Source organism: Eretmochelys imbricata, chromosome 6, assembly GCF_965152235.1.
Source record: "Eretmochelys imbricata isolate rEreImb1 chromosome 6, rEreImb1.hap1, whole genome shotgun sequence".
NCBI lineage: Eukaryota > Metazoa > Chordata > Testudines > Cheloniidae > Eretmochelys > Eretmochelys imbricata.
Genome location: NC_135577.1, coordinates 100,553,470 through 100,566,021, shown reverse-complemented (window position 1 = coordinate 100,566,021; position 12,552 = coordinate 100,553,470). Strand labels below are relative to the sequence as shown.

General features: G+C 41.7%; 1 protein-coding gene across 6 annotated transcripts in view; it reads left to right on the top strand.

The window, feature by feature from the left end:
• The window catches only part of FOXN3 (forkhead box N3), a 299,791-nt gene that overhangs the window by 110,770 nt on the left and 176,469 nt on the right, over positions 1-12,552 (top strand). For 3 of the 6 annotated variants that reach the window (XM_077819248.1, XM_077819247.1, XM_077819243.1), the window contains exon 1: positions 9,659-9,832. The exons of the other annotated variants lie outside the window; for them this stretch is intronic. The gene's annotated coding sequence lies outside the window, so the exon portion shown is untranslated. Of the gene's footprint in view, positions 1-9,658; positions 9,833-12,552 lie in introns of those variants that run through there. 6 annotated transcript variants of the gene reach the window in all.

The window sequence follows — 12,552 nt, the reverse complement described above, 5'->3', positions numbered from 1 at the left end:
TGTAATAACTAATGGAAAAACTGGGTAACAGAGAAATAAACGTGTAACAGCTGCATCTACTTTAAATTGATTAAAAGTAGTAAAAAGAAGTGTAAATAGAAGAGTGAATTTGACAATGAAACAGAAGCAAGTGTATTCTCTGTTTTATTGTGAAACGTTTGACAGAAGTAACTCTGACTCCTCAGAAGGCCTTGGATCCCAGTGTTTAAAGTTTACTTTGCTGTTTGTCTTGAGTGGGGTCAGTGTTGTAAGTGAATAATTTATAGGCAGCATGAATGAGCTCATTAGTCACCTTTTCAGAGTATAAATGAGTTTTGTGGTTGTCATTACATGGGCCTTCTGTTCAGCGGCACAGCAAAATGACAGTTTGGCAGTTGACTGGCTTGTAGCAGGACAGCCTGTCTCTTTTCAAGTCTGGATTTGCTTTTGTGTGCTATTGAAACCACCATTCTATTACCCAGTGCTGGTCCAGTAACTTTCAGAATTAAGAAGTTTTTCCAGCAAAAGCTCTTTTGTTTTGTTTGTTTGCGTTTAAAAAAAATGCTGAAAGTGGTTTAACAAGCAAGGGTGGAGCAAATAAAGCATATACATTAAAATGCATATATACTCCCCCCCATAATTGACTTTTCTATATCGTAATTTGTTTCAAAATGTTGTGTAGCGGTAGCAATTTTAGGCGCCAATCCTACAACCATTTATTCACATGCATAAGTGTTTGCAGAACTGGGGCCTTTCAACAAAGTAGTTGTTTATTAAGGCCATCACCATCCCTTCTGGATGAGGGAAACATGTAGGTAGGGAAACTTTCCTACCAAACATCTGTGGTGTGTCAGAATGAGGCCCTAAATCTACCAGATTATGCCATCTGTTAGGTGAGGCTGTCTGTTTCCAGAGACGCAGGGGCAGCGCCAACAGACTCAGCATGAAGTGGGGATCCAACCCCAACCATGAGGATCCCCAACCACAATGGAGGAGCAGAAATCCACCCACGTGGAAGCCAGAAACTACCCTTTCTCTTTCCCTCTGCCTAGCTCCCATGCCATGAGGTCTCGATTCCTCCACCATGGTTCATGCTCTGTGAGAAGTTTCTGTAGAGATGTGGGAATTATTTCTAGTCGGTAAATTTAGTGTTTTTATTCCACAGAGTCTTTGTCCTTGTCTATTGAGAGCATGCTGTGCATGGCAGCTGCTTTCTGGTTCGGCTTCCTCAGCACCCTATAGCCCTGCAGAGGACCCAAGAAGAAGAGGGAAACCTACTGTAGATGCTACTGTTTCAGGTTCCCTTTGCACTCCCCACCCCCGGGGCCCACTTTGCCTTGGTCTCCTTCCACAGTGTGTTTGGTAGGACTCTTAAAATCTAATAAATGCTGTCCACACTTAAACACAACTGGATTTTTTTAAAATCAGTTTGTGACATGCTCATCCTACCAGATTACAAAAAGTATATCCACATAGCAGCTCTTTTTAGATACAACCATGCATCAGCTGAGTCTGTGTGTTCTACACCTATCACACAGCCTATGTTAGTATCAGTGCATTCTGGGAAAATCTGGCCAGCAATCCCATAGTGCCTTAGCAGGAAGCAGTGTCCAGAAAACATCCACACACAGCAGCCATAGTAAAATGTGAGGCAGATACTTGCTCAGGGAAAAAAAGACTGTCCATCTGTTTATGCAGGCAGGCATAGCTAGTGAGTCCCAACCCCACAGAGAATTAAGTACTAGTAACTGGTTATAGGGAGACAGTCATGTGCTAGCCTAAGCTACTGGTAAGAGCAAAGTGCTGTTAATACCACAATTACAACATGATCAACATTTATTTGGCGTGTGAACACAAACTTCATTTAGTGTCAGTCATGCTACTAACTGGTTGCAAACCCTGTCTCCAAGAATAGATACAATTTTAAGAAAAAGCTCACATTTTAAGAAGCAAGGCACACATCTCTGGGAATTAACAGATTGCTGATAGCTATATTATTCAAGGTGCGTTTCACTAAAAGTAAGTGTGGAGTTGCTGAAAGGTCAAGAATGTGTAAAAAGTGATTATCTTTAGAACTTTCTTTAAATCTGTGGAAGACACGCCTTCTGATTCCATGCAATATCTCCCATAAATTGTCATAGGCAAGATCCTACTATGCTAACTTAAATTGCATTTGTAGATGTACAAATAAAGGCCCAAAGCCCAAAGTTCTTATTCAGGCCTTACTGAAATTAAGAGCTTTTATTCAAGAAAAACAGAGTAAGGACTTCCAGATTTGACCCAGAACTAATTGTAATTTGTTTTTAGCAGGCCCATCCAACAGTAAAACTTTGTATCAATATTAATTGTGTTCATTACTGTTTTCCCAGGTAACTTTATTATTCAAAATTGAGTTTTTTTGCTTTGTATGGGACTTTGGTTGCTTCACTTCCTTCTCCCTGCACCCAAAAAAAAAAAAAAAATCCAGTTGATTTCTGTCTTTGATAACTTTGGCAGGTTTGTCATACAACTGTGGTACGAGGAATTCTAAGTTAGAGATAATACAAGGGCAAATTATTGTTATATCAGTGTAACTGACAACAGAATCTGGTCCATCAAACCCCAGAAAACTTTGAAAATGAAAAACTCATTCTGTTTCTGTCTCCTGCAAAATCTGCATGTCAACTAGAAAGCCGGGTTACACTACAACCTTGTGCTGGTATAGCTATGTTGGTCGGGGGTGTAGTGACTTGTGATCTCTGATTGACAACTATGCCCACAAAAGCTCCTAGAGTAGCTGCAGTTGTACTTTTATTGTTATGGTTTGTTTGTTCATGGGGAGGGGGCTGGAATAAGCTATACTAGCAAAAGTGCAGTTTTGCTGTTATAAACTGCATGCATACTAGGAGTGCGTTGCTGGTATAATATTCTGATATGGCTATACTGGTAAAGCGCTCTTACTGTAGACCTGGTTTAATAATTGTATGTGGGGAAAAAAGCAGCATGTGATTTTCCCCCCCACCCCCACCCCCTTTAACTACTGCTAGTTTGACAGCTGTATATAATTTTAGTACTAAGTATAACCATTTCCTTAGAAGTTGCAGATATGTGTAAGTACAATGGCATCATAAACTGCTGTATACCATTTTACAAAGGAACTTTTACATGAAACACTGTACTGTGTTGTTTTGATTATTCAAAATTAATTATACTGTAGTTCATGGAACACCAGAGCTGCAGAAACATATAAGTTTGTTTCGTCTGATCACTGGCAAGATATATGCCTCTTATAAAGCTTTGCACTGATGCTCATCTCACAAAGTCAGCTCTTTCTGTTGGGTTTCCACAAATGGTGTAATTGAGAACTTGAGGAATGTTTAAATGAAAGGACAAAACAGTTATGTAACTCTGATTATATGTATCATAGGGAACGGTCACAGTAGAGGTCTCCCATCAGTAAATAGGGGTGGTGCTAGTATCAGACTTGTGCAATATTTATCCATCATCACGAGAACCTCTATTATCCCCTCCTAATATGTGCGTGTGGGAGTGGACTCCATTATATAGATGTGGGGAAAGGGAGGTTAGCATGTGACTCTAAATAGTCATTTGATGAACAAAAAGAGGAAATGCCCAGCATATGTGGTGGTATGAAAGACGGCACAAATACAAGTGTGGGAAGAAAGAAACAAAAAAGGTCACTTGGGAGGAGCAGTTGCATCAGGAAGTGTAAAAGAGGAAATGAGGGCAAAAGTGCATTGTGTTAACATTAATTTTTTTTAATAGTGCCCAAATGTGTGTAAGGTGCCATCAATAGACATAAGACAGGATCCCTGCCCCAAGGACATTACAAGCTAATTTTAGACATGACACAACAAGAAGGGGAAACAAACCAGTGGGAAGGAAGAAAGAACAGGAAGAAAACGGTGAAGGCTAGTGCACAACAGTATGGATCACAATCTTCTTCTAATGAGACTTTAAAATAAAATAGATTGTAAAATCTTTGGGGCAGGAGCCATGTTCACTTCTGTGCTTGCAGAGTACCTAACACAATGGGGCCCCAATCAGAAGTGGGAGCTCTGGGTACAACTGCAGTACAAACCATAAATAATAATTCACAGGCATAATCAGCAAATTTCTTTTAGACCTCTTGGAAGAACTGGGTCTTCAGGAAAGCTTTGTATGAAGGGAGGTTAGCAGCCTGGGAGGATGGCTCTGGCAAGGTGCCCCATAAATAGGCATTGACATGGAAAAAATAAATGGAGACAGTTGCGGGAGAAACAGATAAACTGATCGTGGTGCAAGGCTTGATGCCCTGAGTGGATTGATCAGGGCAATGTGATCAGAGACTAGGTTAAGATGTGGTTGGGTAGGGACTTGAAGGTGATGACAAAAAGTTTGAACCTGATGCATTGTGGGATTGGGGCAGGCGGTAGAAATATCCAGAGGGGTGGTGACACATCATAAGACTAAGGGACAGGGAAAATGTTCTCACCAGTGGTGGTGATGATGATGATGGAGGGAAGATCAGAGTCTGTGCTCTTTGCCATGCTCAGCTTGCAGGAGGTATCAGAGATTCCAGACTGGATGGAGGGTAAGGGAATGGGGTAGAGAGAGATTCTTGGAAGTCCGCATTAAACAGAGAGACTGAAATAGTGACTGGTATTTCTCAAAATTGAACTGAAAGTTAATACATTCTTATACAGCTATCTATAGTGCAATAATAAATCACTGGAGATTCTTCTAACAAATGCTTGACACCACATATACTCTGATCTTACTATACACATAACACTTCTCATCTGAAAATGTCAAAAGCCCTTTACAAAAGTATTATTATTATTTATTTGTATTATGATAGCACCTAGGAATGAACAAAGATTCCATTGCACTAGGCACTGTACAAACAGAATAAAAGACATTCCCTGCCCCAGAAATCTTACAATCTTATTATCCCCCACTTACACAAGAGGAAACTGAGCCACAGGTAAATTCAGTGACTTCCCTAAGACTGCACAACATAAGAACATAAGAATGGCCCGACTGGATCAGACCAAGGTCCATCTAGCCCAGTATCTTGTCTTCCCACAGTGGCCAGTGCCTGGTGCCCCAGAGGAAATTAACAGAACAGGGAATCATCAAGTGATCTATCCCCTGTTGCTCAATCCCAGCTTATTGCAAACAGACGCTAGGGACACCATTCCTGCCCATCCTGGCTAATAGCCATTGATGGACCTATCCTCCATGAATTTATCTACTTCTTTTTTGAACCCTGTTATGGTCTTGGCCTTAACAACATCCTCTGGCAAGGAGTTCCACAGGTTGACTGTGCGTTGTGTGAAGAAATACTTCCTTTTATTTGTTTTAAACCTGCTGCCTATTAATTTCATTTGGTGACCCCTATTTCTTGTGTTATGAGAAGTAGTAAACAACACTTCCTTCTCTACACCAGTCATGATTTTATAGACCTCAATCATACTTCCCCTTAGCAGTCTATTTTCCAAGATGAAAAGTCCCAGTCTCATTCATCTCTCCTCCTATACTCCTAATAATTTTTGTTGCCCTTTTCTGAACCTTTTCCAATTCCAATATGTCTTTTTTGAGATGGGGCAATCACATCTGCACAGAGTATTCAAGATGTGGGCATACCATGGATTTATATTGAGGCAACATGATATTTTCTATCCTATTATCTATCCCTTTCTTAATTATTCCCAGCATTCTGTTCGCTTTTTTGACTGCCGCTGTACATTGAGGCTATATCTACACTTCAGCTTATGTCAGCATAACTTAAGTTGTTCAGGGGAGTGAATAAACCAGCCCCATGAGGAACATAAGTTACACCGACAAGCGCTCGCAGAGGTGCTTCTGGGGATAGTGGGGGTGGCTGAGAGCCATTCAACCAAACTGTAAGTCTTTAAACCATGATTTGAGGACTTCAATAGCTCAGACATAGGTGAGAGGTTTATCGCAGGAGTGGGTGGGTGAGATTCTGTGGCCTGCATTGTGCAGGAGGTCAGACTAGATGATCATCATGGTCCCTTCTGACCTTAGTATCTATATCTATGAATCTAAGTCGGGGTGTGGCAGCACACCCAGCACCTCTAGTTCCAGCACCTATGAACGCTCATCTGCACAGTACGATGTTGGTGGGGGAGCTTCTCCCATTCACATAGCTTCTACCACTCATGGTTTTATTATGCCTATGGGAAAGCTCTCTCCTGTCAGCACAGTGCATCTTCACCAGATGCGCTATAGTGGCACTGCTGCAGCACTGTTCCTGTAGACATGGCCACAGTCACTGACAGCAAAGACTGGAATATACATGTTTCCTGTCTCCCAGTCCTGTGCTCTAGCCATTAGAGAATACTGCTTACCATACATGCATTTAAAACATTTTTGGGCTGATCCTCGGCTTGTTAGCCTTATGGCTTACTGTGGCAGGACATGTTTTCCCACAAAAAAGCTGTAACATTCTGGAACTGATCCTACTCCCATTGAATCAACTGGAAATTTTACCACTGACTTGAAACAGAATAGAATTGAACTCTGTATCTGAACAGGATACATACATGAGATCTTAGATGCAATAGTCTTTATATCCCACAACAGTCTGCCATGAGATTTTTGCCCTTGACACTTCTGAAACAATGCTCATTAGCTGAATTCCACTTAGTTTTGTAAGACACTTAACTTTTGAAACCAATGATGAGTGTCTCCTCTTTGATGTTGATAAAGAGTCAGCTGTCTTACTTAAAGAACTTCTCCAAGTACTTGGAGTAAATTTCTGGGGGTGGGGTTATGATTTGGTAATTTGTTTTCTGTTTAAAACAGAATGGCCATGAGATAAGAATTGTGTAAGGTAATGGTCCACAGTGTGCTTCAATGATAGAAAGAAGTGTGATTGCAGGGTATTGTTAGGAGGGGGTAATAAAGATATTTTGTGGCCTAATGGGTATTGTTTCCATTCTTACATTCAGTTGTTGGTACAGCTTTCAGAAAACATGCAAGAATGTAAAATATCTGTTCAGTAGACAGAGGGAAAAACCTATCAGCAAGGAAAGATCTTAGCAAGACATGACCAGAATTTATCTCAGTTCTCCAAATGGAAAAACAAGCACTTTTTTGCTGGTGTAACTGCATCTACACCAGGGCTTTTGCTAGTATAAAAATGTCATAAAAATCACACCTCTAACCAACATTATTGTATGGGCAAAAAATTATAGTGTAGACCTGGCCTATGTTGAAGGGAAAAATTGGTGTTGCTATAAACTAATTTGCAGATTTTGTTAATTCAGAATGGAAAACCCTTGATTTTGGATTACCCTTAAAACTATTAATTATGCTAATTTTAAAGGTGGTCAATTGTATCTGGATTTTCTTTTCGTAACTCACTTATGTGAATGCAGTATTAGAGCAGGAAATGTTACCTCGTGCATAGAGTACTATGACTGTGAGCTGGGAGACCTGGTGTCTATTCCCTACTCTGCCACTAGCCACTTGGGTGACCTTGGGGAAGTCATGTCCCTCGCTGCCTCAGTTTCCCTATCTGTACATGGGGATAAATCTACCAACCTCGTTTTATAGTCTTTTGAGATCTGCTGATGAAAAGCACTATATAAAAGCTAGTAGTTTATTATATTTATTAGAGGTTTTATTTGGGTTTTATTTCTAGCTTTGCCATTGACTGAAGTCAGTCACTGAAGTCAAGTCACTTCACCCCTCTATACCTCAGTTTCCCCACTTGTATAATTCTATTGACCCAGAGTTGGGCGATATTTTGAGCTGTACAGATGAGACATTTATAAAAGTCCTAGCTGTTGGGTTTTTATTTTCTTAATAGAGAAAATGCTCTTGAACTCACTCAGAATGCGGCTGCACATTTAGAACCCATCTAGACTAATAAAAAAAAAAAACGGGTGGGTGGGTTTTTTTTGTTTTGTTTTTGAAATGAGCTTAATTCAACTAGTTTAACTCAATTGGTGTTAAGTGGGTTTCTCAACCGAGTTAACACCAGTGCTGTTGAGATAGCTTGACTGGGTGGGAATGAAGCACTTTTTTTCCTAGTCAAGGCCTTAAAACATGTTTCTCTAAGGAATAGATGGTTTTCCTTCTCTCTGATTGTGCTTGTTTCTGGTTTGTTTTCTGTTGCAATTTAAAGCATTTGAGGACAGACCCCAGGTGGAGCAAACTGTCAGAGTCATAGCTCTATTTTTAAACCTATAAAGCTTTAACTGTATTGGGCCCTGGATAATTTAGTACTTCTCTCTGTGTGTGGATACATACTTCAGCAGTTGGGATTTGCTAAACTAAATCACTTGAGCTAAGAGCTCCCTGGTATAAATTGCAAGGACGCTGGTAGGGATATTCTCCACTGTCCTACATCTGTACTATCATTTACCCCTGTACATAGTGGGTGTAAAAGCACTACCATGTCATTTGACGTCCATTTTGCATGGGGCTATGACTACACAAAATGCAAGAGTTGGTGTTTTCAGTGTTGGGTAGTTTGCTTCCCCTGCTTTGTTTTTTCTAACCCTCAATTTGTTGACCTTCAAACTTCTCTGCTCTCCCAGTCTCTTCTGGGCTGAGGGATGGGTACAGCCAGTTGGCACAGCTTTAATTTGGGTGCATTTGGTTCTGTCTTGCTTTTGAATATTGGAGCTGAATAATCTTGTTGGACTGAAGGGGTACATTCCTATAAATGGAAACATCACTACTACCAGGATACCCCTTGCTAGGGGGGAGACTAGTACCACTGTTAGGGGAGCCTGTGAATAAAGAAGTATCTTTGATTGTGTCCCCTAACGGAGCAATGCTCGATTGTGTGGACTATAAAGGAGTGAATTCCAGAGCTATTTGCCCCTGCTGCTCTCGAGAACAGCTTTGAGGCCTGGGGCTGCTGTAACATCCCGATCAACCTTAACTTTTTTTTTTAAAAAAGTCTGAGACTTTTTAAATTCGCACCCTCTTGTCAGGAAGGATTTTCATTGGGACGATTAGAGTCTCCCTCCTGATGTTTGCAGGTCTAACCCCGCTCTGCACCGCCGCAGTTTCAGAGGCCAGTGCAAACATTGGCTCTGCAACGTTTCTAATCACACACGCACTAACAACTCGGATAAGGCCGAGCTGGGGACAGGCCCTGAGTTAGAAACTCTGAGGTGCCCATCCAGACTCGGAGCGAGGGAGGGGTGGCGGGGAGCCCTCGTGAGAGAGGAAACGTCTGTGTAACTCGCAGGAGGGGAGAGAGACTCTGGGGAAGTGGCGGAGAAGCAAGTGAAGGAGCCGCAGGAGGAGGGAAGGCAGCTGGTGAATTTCCTGTGAGCGATCGGAACGTGGCGCAGGGGGGAGCCGGATTTGCTGGGGCAGCGGCCGTGCTGGGGGTGTGGGCGGGCAGCGAGGGTGTTTTCATTTCCCCCCTCCTGCCTGCAATTGGGATCTTCGTGTGTGCAATGAGAGCGAACACCCTCCCCCACCCCTTTGGCCCTCCCCTCCCTTCCGTGGCTGCTCTAGTGTTGGCCCAGCCCACGTTTTCTCTTTCACCCCTCCCTCCCTGGTCATGTGTCGCCTTTTTTTGTTTGCTTGCAGTGGGAACAGTTTATCGCTCTTCTGCTAGCACCGACCCAAATCGCTGCCCATCAGGAGTAAAGGGAAGGGGGGGGGGAGGGAAAGCTGAAAGGGAGGTGGGAGGGAAGGTAAAACTGCAGGAGGGTCCCATGCTACTGTATTTCCTCTTGTGCCTTGGGACCCCTTTCCCCTTCTGCACATTGTTGGCTCAGTCTAAAGGAGGAGACGATGCCTTGTTCAATCAGATGAAAGTTTGCATAATAACCATGAAAGGACAGCGGTAAAAATCTAACCTCTCTCAAGCCAGGTAAGTTGTTGTTTGTTATATTTGAAGATTGCATAAGGCACTGCATTGGAAGCTCAGTGTGGCGAGAGAGAAATCGCAGATCCTTTTTCTGCAAATTTGATCAGCTCTTTTAATTAATTACGAACGTGCTGATCGGCTTTCGGAACTGCAGATCGTGTCTGGGGGTCTAGCTAAACCAAAGAAGGGAGTGAGTTGATCGAAGAGTTATGTGTGTGCTTGTTTTAGTTGCTGCCGCTGTTGCTACCTTGATTTCCTAAGACACTTAATGAACAGAGTTGGCATTGTCTTAAGCTAAAAAGCCATCGTAGGCAACAGAGTCTGACTCTCCAGCTCTTAAGTCAGGCTGTCTAGTTCCCAATTGACTCTTTTAGCAAAGACATAATTAAAAAAAAAATCCATTCGGTGTTTGGCGGTAGAAGGAGATGGTCAGAATAATAGATCAGAACGCTGGGACCATAACTCCTTAGGCTTCGGAGGTGTATTGATAAGTTGCTTTAATGGCATGATCCAGTAAGGCCAATAAAAGGTTTATGACATCTGACCAGCATTGAAGGTATGTTTGCTGCAACTGCAAATGGCACAGGCACTGTATAGGAATAAGAGCAGTTTTCCAGTTTCCTAGCAACACCATTGATTGACTCCAATCCCAGCCAGTCACGGCGTGCCTTTTCCCCCTTCAAATGTTTTTGACAAGTACAGGGCGAGTGTTGCAATGTGCCTGTTTCAAAGTGCAGCAGAACCCGTCTCTGGCTGCCTTTCATCCTCCTGCTTTATTTTTCCTTTGTCAACTCATTTTTTTCCTTTAAAGATACACATCTGTTCAGGCCTAAACTACGTCTCTGGTAGTTATTCTGGAGAACGTATTAATAGCGGGTGGGTAGTAACCTTCCCCTCCCCCTTTCTTTTTCCTCTCAACCATTTCTGTTCCTCTGTGACGGGAAACGAAAGAGAGCGTAACTCATACCAAACAGAAAAGTTGGTAAAGGAGTTCACCAGTGAATAACTATTTACATATCTGGTGGAGCGACCTCATTGGCAGCAGATTAAAAAATGTTTGCTTAACTGCAGACTCTCATGTGATCAGGCATTTCTTTGTCTAAATATGGAGAGAGAAAAAATGCAATTTGGCATACAGTTAGAGTCAAATACTGGAAAGCTCACTTGTGGTTTATGAAAAAAATTGTTGCAAACCAAAGTTTGGGGGACAGCAAGCCAATATACTATAGCATGTATAAGGTGGCATTGTTTTTTCTTTAATGTGCTTAAGGGCCTAAATTGCAAGGTACTGAGCATCTTCACTCCTCCTGAACTCCAGTTGGACTTGAGAGTTCTGAGAACCCTGCAAGGGCAGTGACCTTACTTAGTTGCAAAGGTGAAAGAATCAGACTGACTTGAAACTTATTGTCTCTTTCCCTTCCTCATATGAATTCACTTACGGAAGTGTTCTGTAGTTTGATAACTTCTGTAATTTTTTTGGGGGGGAAAGGGGGCTTCCTATGGACTTTAATCAGACTGTTTCCCTGCTAATGCCTAGTTCTATTAATAACAAACTGTAGGAAAGTTACCACTTATCTAGGACTTTTTTCATAAATGTGAAACAAAATAATTGTTACCCTAAAGAAAGACTTTTTGGTGGCTCCTGCAATCTTTTTTTGTTTGTTTGTTTGTTTGTTTTAATCAATAACTGAATATAGCAACTAATGTGTAGGTCCTTAGTCTTTAAGCAGAAGTCACCATTGAAATCAATAAGGAGTTTTGTCTAAAAATGGATGGCATGATATGGCCCTTTGGGAGGATACTGGCAAATAAGCAAATTAGACAGAAAGAGAGCAGCATGTTGTCATAGCAACAGTGCAATTAAATTACTTTACTGTCAGCCATGATATAATTTTCCTGTTTAGGAGATCATGGGGCATAACTTCCATTTGGAGCCAAAGTTGAGTTGCAGCATAGGTGAGCAGTGCGTAGTGCCCTGATTTTGGAGTAAACTGTAAAACTCGTATTTATATTCCATACATTCAGATTCTCTTTAGAAATCTAGAAAGTAGTGTCTATGTAGGCTCAGCCTCTCTGTCCACTGGGTCTATGTCCGTATTTTTTCCTCCTCCAGCTAGCTTCTATCTCAGACCTAATTACTTTTGTTCTGCTTTTTGTAGTAGTTTTACTGTATATTAACTTATTTCTATATGTGGTAGTGCCATACAGTGTGTTTGTTTTTTTTTAAATTTATCTTTGCATGAGCATGTTCTTTTATCACTGCTGTGAAAAGAATTGCAGTAGGGGCACTCTTTCCCCTCTTTTATATCCCATGAATTCCGTCCTTCATTCGTCCCCTTCCCCAGAACGTTGGCCTTGGCTTCCCCCACCTTATCCCCTTCAGCCTTTTTCTGTAGGTAAGGTGCTTCAGCCCCTGTGTAATTCTGGCTGCCAATTGCTATAATTTCTCCTTCACTACTACAGCAAGTCTGTGATTCTGTGACCAGGATGCCACATGTGTCCTTGCTAGACAGAAGAATTATAGTGCTTAATATAGTCTACAATATATTCTACACTTTTGTTTCCATGCAGGCATCTTTTTCCTCTTGTTAAGGACTTGTGCTGAAAGCTACATAAGTTAGTGGTGGATGTAAAATTCTATCTTTTTTTAAAAAATCTGCTTAATGTTTTGTTGTTTATGAAAACTGAAGGCACACTACTCCCCTTGCCATGCCCCCCACCTC